Source organism: Artemia sp. Qi Xiang Cuo, chromosome 2, assembly GCF_049724085.1.
Source record: "Artemia sp. Qi Xiang Cuo chromosome 2, ASM4972408v1, whole genome shotgun sequence".
NCBI lineage: Eukaryota > Metazoa > Arthropoda > Branchiopoda > Anostraca > Artemiidae > Artemia > Artemia sp. Qi Xiang Cuo.
Genome location: NC_142795.1, coordinates 8,893,428 through 8,911,715, shown reverse-complemented (window position 1 = coordinate 8,911,715; position 18,288 = coordinate 8,893,428). Strand labels below are relative to the sequence as shown.

The 18,288-nt window shown below is 39.9% G+C and overlaps 1 long non-coding RNA gene across 1 annotated transcript in view; it reads right to left on the bottom strand.

The window, feature by feature from the left end:
- Window positions 1-15,237: 15,237 nt before the first annotated feature.
- The window catches only part of LOC148954879 (uncharacterized), a 39,673-nt gene continuing 36,622 nt past the window's right edge, over window positions 15,238-18,288 (bottom strand). The window contains exon 2 of the long non-coding RNA XR_016143711.1: window positions 15,238-16,332. This is a non-coding gene — a long non-coding RNA (uncharacterized LOC148954879). The remainder of the gene's footprint in view (window positions 16,333-18,288) is intronic.

The following is an 18,288-nucleotide window of genomic DNA, read 5'->3' as shown; positions in this document are numbered from 1 at the left end:
TTGGGTACTTTGGGGACCTTTGGGGGGCCCGGGGTGGGCCTTTGGGGGTCTGAGGAGGGCGTTTGGGGGTGTGGGGGCTCTTTGGGAGCTTGGGGGGGACCTTTGAGGACCGGGGGCTTCCTTCGGGGTTGAGGTAGAGGGATCGGAACCCTTTGGGGTTGGGGTAGAGGACCTCACAACACTTAAAATTAAACTTGTGTATTATAACGACCACAGAGTTTGACCCTCAAATTCTCTTCTAAAACCTTTCCTAAAATCTTCTTTTAAAATGTCTCTAACTGTTTCGCCGAAATAGTTCCATAGCCTGTCTAAAACGGTTTCGCCAAAATTATCTCTAAACGTAATTCAGCGTGTTCCTTTTGTTTTTGGCTTCTCTGCGCTAATGCATTTCAAATTAATAAGAAACCTGATTCCCGCGCTAAAACAATTCATCGCTAAGATGTTTCTTTGAGAATTGTTTCCATGGCGTTTGGTTATTAATATCCTTTGGAGTTCGCCCAAAAGAGTTGTTTCCGAGGCAAAGACATTAATGACTTGGATCTATTCCTGGAGAATCGTTTCTAGGCGAAAATTTTTAAAGTCTGACAGATGATGTCATTGGTTGATTGATCTGTCAAGAAATGGGAATTAATTTGTTGTTTCTAAGGGGAATTATTGATTCACGATAGGTGAAATGAGGTCGACAGCACAGGTGCTACTCGTGACAGGACTACGTGGTTTATGGTTTTCCAAGTGAGAAAGTTCCTGTTTTTCCATTCTCACTGACAATGTTTCTAAGGGAAATTATTGATTCACGATAGGTGAATTGAGGTCGACAGCACAGGTGCTACTCGTGACAGGACCACGTGGTTTATGGTTTTCCAAGTGAGAAAGTTCCTGTTTTTCCATTCTCACTGACAAAATCCATAAAACCATCAAATAATCAATACACATAACCATCCATGAAACCATCCATAAATGTGACAAACTTTCTGTTTTTTCATTCTCACTGACAAAATCCATAAAACCATCCATAAATGTGACAAAATTCCTGTTTTTTCATTCTCACTGACAAAAACCATAAAACAGACATGAATTGATGTTGACATCCATGAAAAACATCAAATAAATTGACCAACACACATAACCGTCCAAAAAAACCTCCATCAAAGTGAGAAAAATCCTGTTTTTTTCATTCTCACTGACAACAAACAGACATAAAAACATGCATAAATTATGTAAAAAAGTTGTAGGTGGCAGCAGGGGTGCGTGACACGAGTTATAGGGTCATCTCTACTAGGGGATATCTCCACTAGACCATGGCTTCACTCAGTACGAGAAACAAATTTGCCTTGTAACACACAACGCCAAGTGTTGGGTAAGTATACTTGACTTAGGATTCCTGGAGTAGCCGAGTCAGCCATAAGAAGGCCAATGGCTCATAGAAAATTCATGCACTTATAAAATCCACCAAGGATAGTTATAGCATTTGTTAAAGCACTTGTTGTAGACTCTGTATCGATGGTACACTTCGCCTTTCAGTAAAGCGGTTGCTCAAAGGCAATGACTAGAGATTTTCCAACTCGACCAGAATATTCTTTATCCTGCATAGGTGTAGAATAAACACAGGAGATATCTCTTGGGTTGTGGCTAATCATTGGCTAAAAACGAATATTCAACTTTCCTGCATCAGGTGGCTTTTGCAAGTTGGCCTGGATGAGGTGATGAAGTGGCCTGAATGAGAAGGCTAACCAACTCATGTATGAATTTTTGAAAAATCCAAAGGTGCATCAAAGCATTTCAACCTCCCGTTCATTGTCATGAGTGTCACCACGGTTTGTTAAACAAAAAAGAGTCCTTCGTTACGACTGGGTAGGTTTTTGGGAAGTGTTGAATTGTACGGTGCCGATTTACTTCATCTCATCTCCACTTACTTGTTTTTCGTACTGAAAGCTCCGTTGCCGGGCAACTCACGTGTAGACACTTCAATAAGTCCCATTCCATGAAAGGTATTCAGCTTGTCAATAGTAGCAACATCATGATCGACATTGTCTCTTATGTAATTGAAAAAAAATGTGCTTACTGTTCGGATTCTCCCAGCAACGTTTGATTTCATAGTGCAGATCTCACAAATTTTTTACCTCTGAGTGCGAAGATGATAAGCCGACTTTGTGTAGTGTGTCAAATGAAAATATGGATAAAAAATGGTGATGCAGCTGCGAAGCCGGCCCTTCTACATTTTTGCAAATTGGTGTCTCTGTCTTTATTATCTTTACTTGTCAAAGTTTGAGAAGGGAGACACTAAACCCTTTCATTTATTTTTTCAAGTCTTAACTCGTTAGAGGCCTCCTCTTTAGGGGTCAACTGGGGGTCTTACTTTAACAAACACGCTAGTTTTTCTTTTAGAATTAGAATTTCAAATTAAATCAAATGAATTTATACAATTGTTCCTTGTGTCTTTGATCATAGCAATTTATAAGAAAGTATTTGAAAAAGTCTCTTAAAAATTAGAACTATGAATTAATTCTCAAAGATATCTTGCTATTTTCCATGAGATTTTTGAAATTCCCAGGGGACAGAATCAGGTCAAAACTAGCTGTAAGAGCAATGAGGATTTACTAGATAATGTCAGACGAGCTATGATGTCTTTTTAAAATTGTACTTTCATTTTACCTAAGGAAAAGATATACATGGTAGCCAATATGAATCTAGAGCAAAATCCTGGGGGGAGAAGCAATGTGACAGGGGTGCCAATAAATCACCAACTAACAAGTTTATTGAAAAAGAAATGAAAAACAGAAAAAAAACGGAATGAGGACACCAGAAATATATTGAGGCAGGGAGAGGGGTGGGGATAACCTGTTTCTGCCTGTGCATAGTGGTACATTTCTAATTATGGAAGGCTGAGTTTTGATTTTTGTTTGTTCTGTAACATTTGGCTATTGTCAGTTGAATAATTTTTTGGCTTATCTTCGACTTTTACACACTGAACTGTTTACTTATCTATTTCCCCTGTATGGTAGGAGCGAGGCTCAAGGTCCTTTCTAGCAATAACGTATACTTGAACAACTGTAGAAGACCGCTTTACTCCATCCATAACAGCTCTTGCAGCAATTTTTGACGGTATGTGTCCAATCGGTGATCTTGTCACCCCTTCTAAGTGGCTCAAGTACTTTTATCTTTAAAACAACATCATTATTTTAGCTTCACTGTCTCTATATCATTACTACTATTACTAACAACTCACTTCAGCACCAAGCTGCCTGAAAAAACACAGAAACACGCGCTCTTCTTCCATCTCAGTTCATTTAAATCTTCCCTCTTTTCATCCTCCTAAGATGTTCCAATTTCCTTTAAATCCTTTCTTTCAACCTCTTCACACCCCATTCAGGGTATAACCAGATATTCGTTTAACTCTAGATGAATGGCCGAAAGGGACGATCCTTGCCATTCTGTTTACTTCACCTGCAAAGATGTGTCCTATCCATCTTGAGATGTGTCCTATCCATTTCAAACTTTGGCTCACTGTGGCCCTAGTACAGTCAATCTAGCGTCAAATAGGACTCGACCGCAAAGAAATTGCAACAGAAATGATTTTTACACCATCTTGTAGAGAAAAAAAAAACTGTACAACATATCAAAAGTTGAGAAACCCAGTGGGGTGCAAAATAAGTGTTTTTTAGCGTTTTCCGTTTGTTTTTTGTTGTTTTTAGTGGAAATTTTCTGTTATCCTAGAGCTTAGCATGTACTTCATGGGAGACATGTTTCTGAACTAGTTTTGTGTGCTGAATTCGAATATCACATCAGATTCAATTTATGTCCCACCGTTAGTGTTTCACATTCATCACCAAACAAGAAATTCGTATTTCGTGGCCATAATTCCCTTTTTTCGTCCTTTGGGGCGAATGAAGTCAGGAATAACGTCACCCTATCGACTGAATACTATATTTTTGGAAAGTTCCGTACATTCTAAGATTGTCGTTGTTGGAACCCTTGGTTCCAGTTTTGTCAGATAAATCTCCCTCCCAGATTCATTTCTTTGGGCCCCTTAATTATTTTCCTTCCTTTTGTAATAAATGTTAATTTTCCTATTATTTTTTGACGCCATTTTGGGTCCTCTTAACTGCGTACGTGTTTAATTCACCACGAGAGAAAAAGTGCGCAATTAGGGAGATTGGCCAGTATATTAGGAGCCCTGGGATTGGTTGGAAAGATTCATTTACCGCCCCTAGTAACCCCCACCGCGTGCTGCGGTTAGCGGGCTGGGAGAATTTGTCCTTTTTCAGTTCAGTTCTTTTTATACGTGTAACTGTGAAAATAGTAAGAATTTTTCTATGTACCTATTTTACTTTTCAGCTTAGGCCAAGACTAAAGGGTTAATTAGAAAATCTTATCGGTAAACTTTGGCTTTAAATGTGGCCATAGACCACCCGATCACGTTAGTATAAAGGAAACGTTGGGGTAAGAGCGGGAATCTCACTAACATTTGGGCCGACAAGGGGTTCTCCCCTTCGAGTAAGTGGCATAGCAACCTTTTTTGCACCATTTTTGCCTTTAAAAGTGGTGACCCCGCACATACACCCCAATAAGTGGTGCCAGCGGTAATTAGCACTACGAACATTGGTGGCAGCAAGAACAGGAATTATTAACAGAGTTGATAATAGAAGAATTTTGCGCTTTCGAAGAGACAAGTAATTTAGCCTACAAAAGTAGCCTATTGTGGTTACAGAGGCTATATATAAAAAAATCGCAAAGAGAAATTTTTATCTGAGCTGTGCTTAGACGGCTAATAATAAGTAATAAAATTTACGAATCAATATATCACGCAACTAATTAGTATTCAAAAATGTAAGGCTAAAATTGCTGCGTGTTCTCTTCCGGTTCTCTCGCGGAAAATTGTTTTACAATTTTCCGAGAGAGAACCGGAAGTTCGAGCGAGAGGAACGGAATAATTTTCATTTAGACTGAAGAGGTAATTTGAAGTTAACGGAATTTTGAAATTATGTCGGACAGAGATGAGATTAACTCTAGACCGAAAAGGGCGAGTGAAGCCCATAGAAAAAGTAGGAAAATAGAAAGAAAGGCTAATATGGAGGCCATATTAGAACGGAAAAGATCTCAGGCCATAGACCACCCGATCACGTTAGTATAAAGGAACCGTTGGAGTAACCGTGGAAATCCCACTAATTTGGGGCCAAAGAGGGACCGTCCCCCCTCCAGTAAGTGGCATAGCAACTCTTTGCGCCATTTTTGCCTTTAAAAGTGGTGACCCCGCACAAAGAACCTCCAATAGTCGTCATTAAGGTTTAACAGCATATACGGCCATCTAGCGGAAAATTTCGTAGCGTATTTCGCTAAGGTCGGTATGACCGGCAGAATAGCATCTTGTGAATTTGAGAGTACAGCGTAGGTGAGTAAATTTCCTACTTGCAATTTAGAACAGCCTACTACTGATAGTAAAAAACAACTAATTAAACTGAAGCCAATTTCTATTACAATAAAAGGTTACAGACATTTTCTTTTTTTTTGTACAGCTTCATCTTCGAGTAAAGATTAATAAGATGATCAGACGACGAGATGGCACTTTGCAAACATAGGTTTAAACTTCTGTCTGTATTTCTATTCCAGGTCTATGGCGACTGAAAACGAGCGCTGTTTGATATGTCTCAAAGAGATTTTCGAAGAAGATGAGTATACTACACTCACAGAGACTGGGGCTGCCGCTATCAATGGGTCCAGTCGCTTGCGGAAAACCACCCTCGTTGCAAATGCTGGAGAAAAAGCCCAGATCGTTTGCAGACGGAATTAAAACCACCGATTCTACATCGAAAGGGACAACAAAATTCGTAAAGAAGAGTGGCTTGCACAGATCTCGTCCGAAAAGTGTGCTCTAAGATTTGACACTTCCACATTCATGTTTAAGGACTGTTGCTTTTTTTGTGGGACGGTAATTGACTTTCCGGCCACACACAGGAAAAACCGTGAGATCTTTTCCGTCCGAACAGTCGACTTCAATGAAAAACTAAAAGAAATCTGTGAAATGAGAAGTGACGAATGGGCAGTCGAAGTGTTTCGCAGAATATGCACAGTGTCAGATCTCCATGCAGCTGATGCAGTTTACCATCAGATCTGCAGTACAAATTTTCGAACAATGCGTGCTCGTCCGAGCAAATTCGATGCAAGTGGCAACGAGCCTGAGCGTAAGAAAAGGAGATCTGGCAGGCCAGAAGATAATGTCAAAACAGAAGCATTTTTAAAGGCTATGGTGTACTTAGAAGTGAATGATGAGGAGCAAATAACGATTAGTGAATTAGTTGAAAAGATGCGCGAGAATATGTATGAAGATCTGGAACCTTACAGTAAGGTTTACATGAAGAAGAAGGTCGGCGAGCACTTTGGATCTTGAATTGTATTTTCAACTGTAAACGGCAAACCAGATGTTGTTACTCTTAGAGAAAATGCAGCAGATATTCTGCAACAGTATTATGCCAAGTCGAAATCTGGAGATTTGAAGGGGCAAAAAGAACAAATTCTGATTGCTGCAGCAAAGCTGATGAAAAGCGACGTAAAAGATATTCCGACGAACAAAGAAAGTTATGACCTTTTGGAAAGGGTGTCGTCAGTTTCTGATGCTATAGAATCTGTAGAATTTGTACCTGACAGTCTCAGAATTGTGCTTCGTGAACTTTTTGTTGGGAATAGCTTAGATCTGAAAATTGCTACGATCGGCCATGCCATTGTCCAAGCAATTCGACCGCGAGTGCTGATCGCACCATTGCAATTGGGTCTTGGTGTCCAAATGCACCACCATTTTTCATCGCGATACCTCATTGACACTTTAAACTCACTTGGGCTTTGTTCTTCATACTCAGAAGTAACGATGTTTAAAAGAAGTTCAGCGGTTCATGCAGTAACTGACCTGGATGGAATGATGTCTCAGGGATTCATCCACCACATCGCTGACAACGTTGACCATGACATTTGCACCATTGACGGCAGTAACACCTTCCATGGCATGGGGATCATCGCCTCAATAACCCCCGCGCCCAAGTATTTGCCGAGGAAAATTCTCCGAACAAGTCCGTCAGCGGCAGACATAAGAGACGCATACAAAATCCGTGTGCTTCATGTCAGATGTGACAGACAGTGTTCTTTCAAAAATCAGATACGTTCGTATTCCTGACTTCACTGCATTGGATCCCAGTGCTAGTCTCGATACTCTCTGGCTTTCGTCGTGGTATCTGAAGACTCCAAGGTCGGGATGGAATGGGACACATCAGACTGTCATGGTTGGAAACCATCCGGGGAAAGCGTCTGTAATATTTCTCCCGATGATTGATCTGTCTGCCAGTGATGACACCTGTGTGTACTCTACCTTGATGTTCATCGCAGACCAAGCTAAACGCCATGGATTCGCCCCAGTCGTGACCTTTGATCAGCCATTGTGGTGGAAAGCTATGAATCGCTATTGGGCCGGCTTGTCGATGGATCTAGTTATTGAACAAGAGCTTATGCGCTCGTTGAAAACAGCAGGCGGACTGACTATGGGTACGGGCATGACCGAAACCCAGAGGTCGCTGTGGGTTTTAGCACGCCCAGCCTGCTCTGCTGTTAACCTCCTAATGAAAGATCTGACGCAAATTCTCTAAGGGACAAGCGAGCAGCACAAGGAGAACGCAGGCCCCAGACAAGAACAAGACTTCAAGGATACGCAGGTGATGGTCACGTACTTTGAAAATGGCTCACCATTCGGAGGGGATACCCAGCTTAGAAGCATTGCTACCGGTTTGACTTCATATGAATCTGCAAACGTTGACTGTGCGAAGGCTGTCGGGCTAAAAATCCTTGATGCTATGACTGGAAAAGTGGCGAAGGATTTTGTCTTCCGAAGAAAGGAACAGGCAGTCCAGATAACAACAAAGCAAACAGCTGGAGGAGATTGCAAGTGACTGGATCCAGCTTTGCTATTCCAACGCTTCATTGCGTTAGCCAAAATTACAAGACTTCCTGAATCAGAGTGCTTCCGGTATGAACTTTGTTCGTATCCCGCTGCTCTGTTTGACAGCTCATTTATGCCGAGAGTGCCGAACAAGGCCGAATTCACCAAGGCCATTGCACTTGCATGCAAACTCGAAGAAATTCCGTGTGTGCTGAACGACGGGACACACTACTTACTTGACGGTGGATCTCTATTGCACCGAGTCCCATGGATAAAAAATAACACGTAAGCGGGTATCATACAGAGCTACTCTCTGTATATTTCGCGGAAGTACCCTGGCGCAACTGTTGTTTTCGATGGGTTTGATAGTGGACCTTCCATCAAAGATATGGCCCATTCGCATCGTAATCGAACGATTGGTCGCGAGATTTTCTTCACGAATGACATGCGTCTGAAAGTTAAGAAAGAAGAATTTCTCGGGAACAAGAAAAACAAGTCAAGATTCATTAGTGCGCTTGTAGTTCATCTCCGGCAAAAAGGCTATTTTGTAGTCCAAGCCCCCAATGATGCAGACGTGCCTATTGTAAAAGCTGCTATCGAATCAGCTAAACAGAAGGTAACTGCCGTTATTGGAGAAGATACGGATCTTCTGGTCCTTCTCTGGTACCACTGTGATGTCTCCACTAACAAGGTGTACTTCGCCCCAGAGCCAAAGAAAAATAAAGAGCGAAGGTGCTGGGATGTTCATGAAATGAAAAAAAGATTAGGCCAAGAAGTATGTGGTCTGATCCTCTTTGCCCATGCATTCCTTGGATGTGATTCTACATCACGTGTCCACAACATCGGAAAAGGTTTTACCCTGAAAAAAGTGATAGAAGACGAAAGTTTCCGAGAATCTGCCAAGGTCTTTATGAAGAAGGCAGTGACAAAAATCGAAGTCAAGGAAGCCGGAGAAGACACACTTCTTATAATATATGGTGGAAAGAAGGGGGGAAATCTGAACGAGCTTCGAAAGCAGCTCTTCGAAAGAAAGCTCGTCACAGCAACGGCTTTTGTTCCCCCAGAGCGGCTACCTCCCACGTCCAACTCTGCAGCATTTCACAGCTAGAGAGTTTACTTTCAGGTACACGTCTGGAATGACGACCGTAATCTAGAATTGGACCCTCAAGAGTGGGGCTGGAAGGACCGAAATGGTACATTATACCCTGTGATGACGGTCCTACCCCCAGCACCTCCCCAACTTCTTAAGATTGTTAAGTGTTCCTGCCGTTCAAACTGCACCTCTGCTCGGTGCACTTGTGTCAGAAACGGCATGTCTTGCACTCTCGCGTGCAAAACTTGTCAGGGAGCAGAATGTGATAATTTTCCCAAATCAGAAGATCTCATCGACGATCTCGACGACGAAGTTTCAAACTACACTGCCAGTGATTAATGTCGCAAGTCATTTGAAAAATTGCCTGCCTTTTACGAATGTGATTTTTGTTACCTGTGATTTTAGTCAGTTAATACATTAAGAGATGATTGATTATTTTGAAGAAACCTTTTGGTGGTGAATGTAAAACACTGTCGGTTGAACATATCCTTGATCTGATGTGATATTCGAGTTCATCGCATAAAACTACTCAAGAAATGTGGTCAAACGACTATGTTATAATAGAATCGCGAATTTCGTGAATGGTGATGAATGTGAAACACTTTTGGTTCACCGTATCTTAAATCTGATGTAATATTCGAGTTCAGCACATAAAACTACATCAGAAAAGTGTTTCCCATGAAGTAAACTCTAAGCCTTGAGAAAATCAAAAATTTAGGCTTAAAAACGAAAAATAAAACACAAAATGCTAAAAAACACTAATTTTGCACCCCGCTAGGTTTCTCAACTTTTGATATGTTGTACAGTTTTTTTTTTCTACAAGATGGTGTAAAAATCATTTCTGTTGCAATTTGTTTGCGGTCAAACCTTATATTGACTGTACTACCCAGGAAAGAGGGGTAGATGAACGATCTTCGTACAGCTTAGTGTCTGAAACACAAGTAGTTAAACGGGTACCTAGAACAACCTGTAGACAATTCCACTGGAAAATTCCTAACAAATCATCCTTTGTAACCCCAAGTGTCCATATTTTAGAACCATACTTGATCACTGTCGTCGTTGTAACTTCCAAAATTCTAATCTGGGTTTGCAGACTTATCTTCGTATCCTTCCACATTTTTTCTCTGCTATGAAAAAAAATCCATGGCTTTGGCTATTCTACTGTTAAATCTACCATGCATCCACCATCTTTACTATTAATACTACCTAGGTAAGTGAAGTTATCCACCTGATCCATCTTTATCTTAACCAACATAAACTCTTCGTCTTCATTTATTCCTAGTCTTAGAAACTTAACCTTAACTTTCAGACCTAATCTCGGACCGTTAACTCTCAAAATTTCCAAAAAAATCATTCACTTTTACAAATATTTTCATCTAGGACATTCTAATCATCAGCATAATTGGCGTCTGAGGGGGAAACTTGAGGGGGCAGAAGCCCTCTTGTACCTTGAAGTACAGAAGTTTACCGGAGTCTTTTTGAACTGCCTGACTTATATTGCAGTTACCAGTTTTTGTGCTTGAACGAAATTCTTTGAGACAAATGGAAATGGCTTGACTTTTCTTGCTTCGAAAACTGGTTTTGGAATGTGGAGATTTCGATTCCTGGATATCAGAAAAAGCCAAGAATTTGGATGTGTTTTTGTTTAAGCTGTTTCATTCGTAATCATATCTCAGCTTTTGGAGTGTCTTGTAAGTCCCAAAAATCAGTGCAAGTGCCCTATAAATCAACAAACTTTTTGTTTGAAGTTTCTCTGATAAACAATTTATAATGACTAACACTTTTTTCATTGCGTGTAAAGTTGAGACAAAAGAGGCGAGCTGATTTTGTTCTGTAGCCCTTTCGCTTCCCACGCTGCCTCGCCATCAGAACTATCAAAGACTGTGGCTAGCACAGCAGCAATACAGTCAAATCTGGCATACACCTTGGACATAGAATGGATTACGTAAAACAACAATTCCAGAAGGTCCTCTGAAACTCCAAAACTTTTACCCACTAATATGTTGAGATTCCGCAAAAATTCATTTGAATTGTTGTTACATGATATAAATACTATTACCACTAGTAACTACTCACCGCAGCACCAGGCCACCCAAGGCCAACACAGCTGCACACGCTCCTCCTCCATCCCCATCTATCCGTAGTCTCCCTTTTTACACCCTCCTAAGAAGTTCCCATTTCTTTTAAATCTTTTTTCATGACGTCATCCCACCCAAGACGTGGACGACCTGATCTCCGTTTAGCCCTAGATGGTCGGCCGAAAAGGACAATCTGTCATCCTTCGTCTGCACAACGTGCTCTAGCCATCTTAACCTTTCTCTCATTATAGCCCTTGAAAGAGGGGTTGAACCACATTTTTCGTACAGCCTACTGTTTGAAATATGGTCAGTTAGCTGGGTACGCAGAACAATCTGTAGGGAATTTCTCTGGAAAACGTCTAGCAAATTTTCATCCACTTTTCGGAGCGCCCATGCTTCAGAGCCATATTTGACAACTGTCATCACTGTAGCTTCTAATATTCTAATCTTGGTAGGAGACTTATCTTCCTATTCTTCCAAACTTTTTTTAACTCTGAAAAAAACACCATACGCCTTGGCTATTCTATTATTAACATCTTCACAGCTCCCACCGTCTTTACTAATAATACAACCAAGGGAAGTGAAGCTGCCCATCTGATCAATCTTTTCGTTACCCAATATCACCTTTTCATTTTCACTTATTCCTAGCCTTAGTGACGTAGTCTTCTTAACATCAATTTTCAAACCTATTCTAGCACCCTGAACTGGCAAAACCTCTAAAAATTCATTCATTTTGCTCACACTTTCATTAAAGATGCTTAAATCATCAATATAGTCTATGTCCAGAAGAGTCCCCCCCCCCGTTTGATTCTGTGGTCTGCCATTGCCTTTCCTATTCTCCTTAAGACAAAGTCCATCAAAATGATCCATGAGGGGGATAGAACACAACCCTGCTTAATTCCTGATTTAATACAAAAGTAGCTGCTAACCTCATTTCCTACCTTAACCGCAGAAGTGTTGTTCTCGTACATAGCACTACTTTAATGTATTTGTTGGATATACCATACAAGTATAAGACCTTTGCTAAAGCTCTTCTATCAACAAAATCGAACGCTTGCTCACAAATCTAAAAAACTGAGGACCAAAAGTTTTGACAACTCAGACACTTCTCAATTATTAACCTAAAAGTGAAAATTCGGTCAACACATCCTTTACCTTTTCTAAAACCGCACTGTTCTTCTCTTAAAACTTTGTCTAGAGCATCTCTCAGTCTAAAAAGTATCTACACCAAATTTAACTAGGCTAGGATACCATTTATCCCTATTTCTACCGACCTGGGTGTTAAAATCTCCAAGTAAAAACATCATATTTCTACCTGGGACCAAGTAAAATTCATCTGAGTCACTAGTAAATCCGTAAGTCGGTTCTACAGGAGAATATACTACTATAACTGATACCTTGAGGTTTTTAGTTATAACATGAGCAATTACTATTCTATTATTAATACCTTCCCAGCCTAAACAAGACTTAGCAGCTTCCTTATTTATCATGAGCCCTACTCCCTGTCTATGCAGCCCTTCCTTCTTGCCTGCGTAAACAAATTCTATATCACCTAATTTCATGTTTCCTACCCCTGGGATATGAGTTTCTGAAACTCCTAATAAGTCCAGTTCTAATCGTCTGAATTCGTCGGTCAAAATGTTGATACGATAGTCATTTTTTAACGTCGTAACATTCCAAGTTTCAATTTTCATGTTCTTTAAATCATGGAATTTATTTTGGCCTCAGGAAAAGCAACGATCCCGGATACCAGTGCAGGATGGGGATCACATATCTTCTCAAGTCTACACCGAAGCACTTAAGCCTGTTTAAAACCAGAGAGCAAGAAGTTCCTGGGACCTCCAAGATGAAGAATGGAGGCTCTGTGCTATCCTGGGTCCATCTTGGTCACAACATGGTTTTCAGCACTTGGCGATGCTCTTCTATCAAGAAGAGTCGAAATCCTGCACAGACAGTCTCAAGCCTATTACCTCCGACTCATTATATATTCATGCCTACAAATATTATGCTACTTCGGGGTCACAGTCCATAGTAGATAAATTAGCTAGGAAGAGGATTTTCAGCCTGAAAACGCCCGTCAAAACAGACCAAGTTCAGAAGAATTATCCATTAATCAGAATGCAGTGCGAATCCACACTAAGATTTTCTAAAGTTTCACAATTTGAGGTGGATTAATACTCTTTAGATTAATAGTTTTACAAGAATGGGACCGACGGGACTTTTCAAAATAAGGCCATCAAAAAGTAACAAGATTATTTGATTGCTGTCAAACAACTAGGCACAGGGGTGACAAATAAAAACAGCTAGCTAGCCCATCTCGCTGGTTTAATATAACAGACAGCTAAAATAGAAAATAGTAATGATTTAGAAATATAGCCCCAACTTTCAAACATATAGAGAGGATGTCCCCCCCCCCCCCAAATTATTGCCTGGATAATTCTAATACTAGTACTACTACTTCTGAAAGCCTCTTGCAACACAAATCTGATAAAACGATTGCGTACGCTTCTCCCCCCCCCCATGTTAAAAGTCACTTTTTTAATCTGTAACACTAATTTTGTACTTCCTTTATATATTTTGTTATAACGCTCTCCCCATTCTACCCACTTTATTTGCTCATCTCATCGTTAAGGTTTGACCTAAACTACATTACTATAATTATTATTGTTATCATATTGCTATATTACAAGAAAACTGAATTACCGATTATTATATTTTTTACAATCTATCACTACTATTTGTATAGCCTATGGTCTATTACTATTACTCTGCTATCTCTACTATTACTATTATTCTACTATTACTATTTTTATAGGCTATGGTCTCTCGCTCGTTTAATTTGACTTAGCCATCATTATTTTAATTTGTTGAAGCCTAACCCTAGATAGTGGTAAAGCAGATGTTTCTTAGAGCTTATTATTTAGGTATTTAGTTGCTCTGACGATTGCTTAAGACTATCCTTAGATGATTCCTCTGGAAAGTGCTTAGCATTTCATCTTCAAATTTCCAGAGCACTCGCTTCCCAGTGTCTTCATTAAATTTCTTGAGCGGGGATGGGGAGGCATGCGCCACCGGGAGAATTGTTTCAAACGAGATTTGAAGAATATTCCTCATTGTCGTATTTATATACTTTTTTATATCTTTTGATTCCTACATTTCCACCAAGCCTCTTTTCCCCATGGAAGAAATCCCTATAAAAAGATTTTTTTCCATCAACTCACTTTGAAAAATATCCCCAGAAAAGGGTAACGACCTTGATAGATATTATGCAATGAAATTCAACATACATGAGAACCCTAAGGCCATCATGAACAAAATATGAAATTTATTTTAATTTTCCAGAGATGAATGGTCACTCAAGTGACCATCAACAGTCCGTATTCGTGGATTATTAACAGATAAATTATAAAATTAATTTGTTCATCATTGAAGGGCAGTGCGGTCTAAGAAAAGAATACCTAATTTAAGGTGCTACGTCGAAAATACGTAGTATATATGGGGAAATGAGACCAACTCACTAAACAACTATAAACTCAACATTTCGTTTGCAACTAGAAAACACGGAAGGCTTTGCCACCTTCACTGGAAATTTGTTTTACTGAGGGGCAAGATTAAAGAAGGAAATTTACATCAAGACTTGGAATGAAATTATGTCATTGAACTCTCTCTGACAATAATCTAGCAAATAATCCAGAAGCTCATTATTTTTTAAATGACCCGAAAAGTTATTTATTTTATTCTGTTTAAATATGCTAGTTTCAATTTTAGTATTTCTACTGATGATGGTCGCTTTATCGAAATATCTGGTCTTTTATACCTTTTTTTTCACTGTCTAAATAAATAGATTTATCCCCATTTGAATGTTTATTTGTTCGTTATAGAACAGCCGTGTGGTCTAAGAAAAGGATACTCAAATTAAGGTGTTACGTCGAAAACACCTCTCAAAAGAAATTCTGGATACGGCCCTGATACGCAGGTATACGAATTTAAACATTTAACGAATTTTAATCGTATACACAGTAAAATAAAATTGTATTATTATGTCCACAGTAATACGATTAAGTGAGCTAGGTGTTCACTCAATCTGGGCCAATCTCTCAATACTAACCTATATAAATCAATTACTGAAATGTACAAAAAAAAAACAATAAATGAAAATATGATATATTTATTCTTGAAGAAAAAACGTTGATTTAAACGAACAGTGTTACAAAAAAAGTTTACAGAGCACTTGTACTTGAAACACAAATGTGCGTTGAGTTTGTTCTCCTTTTCGTGAAGTGAACATAATCTGTGCTTGGTTTGGAGTGAAGTCTATCTTTAGTACGCTTCTTGGCAAGTCGTTAAAATCCACTAGGAACTATATAAAGAAACTCTTACAGTCGAATGGAGAAATTTGAAACATTATACATTATTGAGATATCTTGGTGTGCACATTCACAACTAACTTGATGAGCTCTTGTGATTGTCCTGGATGGCCATTCAAGAAAAACAAAAGTGGAATTTATAATAAGAAGCCTTTAGGTTATGTCCGGTAATTGTGTTTATCTTAAAATCTATAACTCAAATTACCAAACATACCCAAATATAAGGCAACTTGAGGCACTCGGAAAAATGGAACTGATACAGTTGTGAAAATGTGCGCTTGATGACTCGCAGCCCTTTCAATAGAATAGCGATAGTATATATGACGCTTACCAGCTTCTGCGTCAATATCAATTTTATCTAGACTATTATAAAAGTCAATGCTACCGGCACATGAATATCGACCAAGAAGAGTGGCGTGGGTTGTAAAAACAGTAGACACTTTTATATTCCATAGTCGAGTCATTACAAGTCCAATTCCCGAGAGCCACTATTCAAAATGGCAAACAATGTTTGGGGGTATCTCAATGTCTTTACTAGTGAAATGGCTAAAGTTTCCATTGGAGTCTGTATCACTATTAGGATGCGAAATCACGCTTTGGTCAAACCGTTCCTGCTTATGTTTGTTCAAGTTATAGGATATGGAAGCAATATCAAATAATAATACCAAAGGGTTACCATCCACTAATCAACTGTCCGTATGAATTTTAAAACCATTATCTCTCAGCTTTATGACAGCGTCGTATAATGGGTTCGGAGGAAACTCGAACTCCTCGACTTCTGTTCACCACTTTCATTGATGATCTCCACTTTGTATTATTGGGCGGAGGCAGATAGGTGTTCCGGAACTGCCCGATATGTAATAGAATTGTGAAAATCTAAAAAAGAAACAAATTAGAATTAATCAAAGCAAAGAGTATTAAAGACCCGGTAAAGTCATATAAAACATTCAAAACCTTAAAATTGAGTAATATAATTCCACTCAAACATCTTATTATCAGAGGCAACACTATAGCAATGCATATAGTAAAGGCCACACGGCAACAATGTTTTATTATTATTTATTTATTTATTATTTTTTTTATCAGAGAAACTTCATAGTAGAAGGGCCTTATTGACTCCGATCCCTCACCCCTGCTGCCACCTATAACCTTTTTTTTACATAGTTTATGGATGGTTATGTGTGTAGGTCGATTTATTTGATGTTTTATGGATTTTGTCAGTGAGAATGAAAAAACAGGAAGTTTGTCACATTTATGTCTGTTTTCATGGATGGTTATGTGTGTTGCTCGATTTATGTCTGTTTTTATGGATGGTTATGTGTGTTGATTATTTGATGGTTTTATGGATTTTGTCAGTGAGAATTGAAAAACATGAACTTTGTCACTTTCATGGACTATAGAGTCATTAGGGAGAACACATGGTTAATGAGATCAATGTTTTTGTTGTTGTTTTGGGCACGCGATAGAGTCATTAGGGAGAGCATGTGGTTAATGGGGTCAATGTTGTTGTTGTTGTTTTGTGCACGCGATAGAGTCATAATGGTGAACAGGTGGTTAATCGGGTCAATGTTGTTATTGTTGTTTTGGGTACGCGATAGATTCATTAGGGGGAACACGTGGTTAATGAGGTCAATGTTGTTGTTGTTTTTTGGGCACGCGATAGAGTCATTAGGGAGAACACGTGGTTAATGGGGTCAATGTTTTTGCTGTTTTTTTTAGCACGCGATAGAGTCATTAGGGAGAACACGTGGTTAATGGGGTCAATGTTGTTGTTGTTGTTCAATGCAGATGTTATGAGTTTCCGGGAGATCGCGTGTTTCCAATATTTGTTGTTCGAGCCAAATGTTACGAGTTCCCGGGAAACAGTCAGATCGCATGTTTCCAATATTTGTTGTTCAATGCAAATGATATGAGTTTCCGAGAGATCGCGTGTTTCCAATATTTGTTGTTCGAGCCAAATGTTATGAGTTCCGGGAAACAGTTAATTAATGTCTGACAGATAACGTAAAGTTAATTAATGTCTTTGGATTTTGAACAGAAATGTTTCCGAGAAACAGTTAGATCACACATGATGTCATGATTGTTTGAATTGTCTCCGGCGCGAAGTTTATTAATGTCTGGAGTTCTTCCAGAATAATCGTTTCCGAGCAAATGTTTTGATCTTAGAGCGCGAAACGGTTTCCAAATAATTGAAATAAGCCAGCGCAGGGATGCTAAACAAAAGGAACATGCTGAAATTCCGTTTGGGGATAATTTTGTCGAAACTGTTTTAGCTATTTTATGGAACTATTTCGACAAAACAGTTAAAGACATTATAAAATATGATTTTTGAAGAGATTTTAGAAGAGGATTTAATGGTGAAACTCTGTGGTCGTTATAATACACAAGTTCCATTTGAACAGTGTTGTGAGATCCCACTACCCCAACCCCAAAGGGCTCCAATCCCCCTACCCCAATCCCAAAGGGTTCCAATCCCCCTACCTCAACCCCGAAGAAAGCCCCCGGTCCTCAAGGGTCCCCCCAAGCTCCCAAAGGGCCCCCACACCCCCAAAGGCTCACCCCGGGCCCCCAAAGGCCCTCCCCCGGTCCCCAAAGGTCCACCGGGCTCCCAAAGGACCATTCGACCCTCAAGGGTTCCCCAGACCCCCAATGGCCCTCCACCCGTCCCCAAAGGTCCCCCGGACCCCCAAAGGCCCTCCCCGATCCTCAAAGGCCCCCCAGACACCCAAAAGGCCCCCGAACCCCCAAAACCCTCCCCCGGTCCCCAAAGGTCCACCGGGCTCCCAAAGGGCCCCCGGACCCCAAAGACTCCTGAGCCCCACATTATAATAC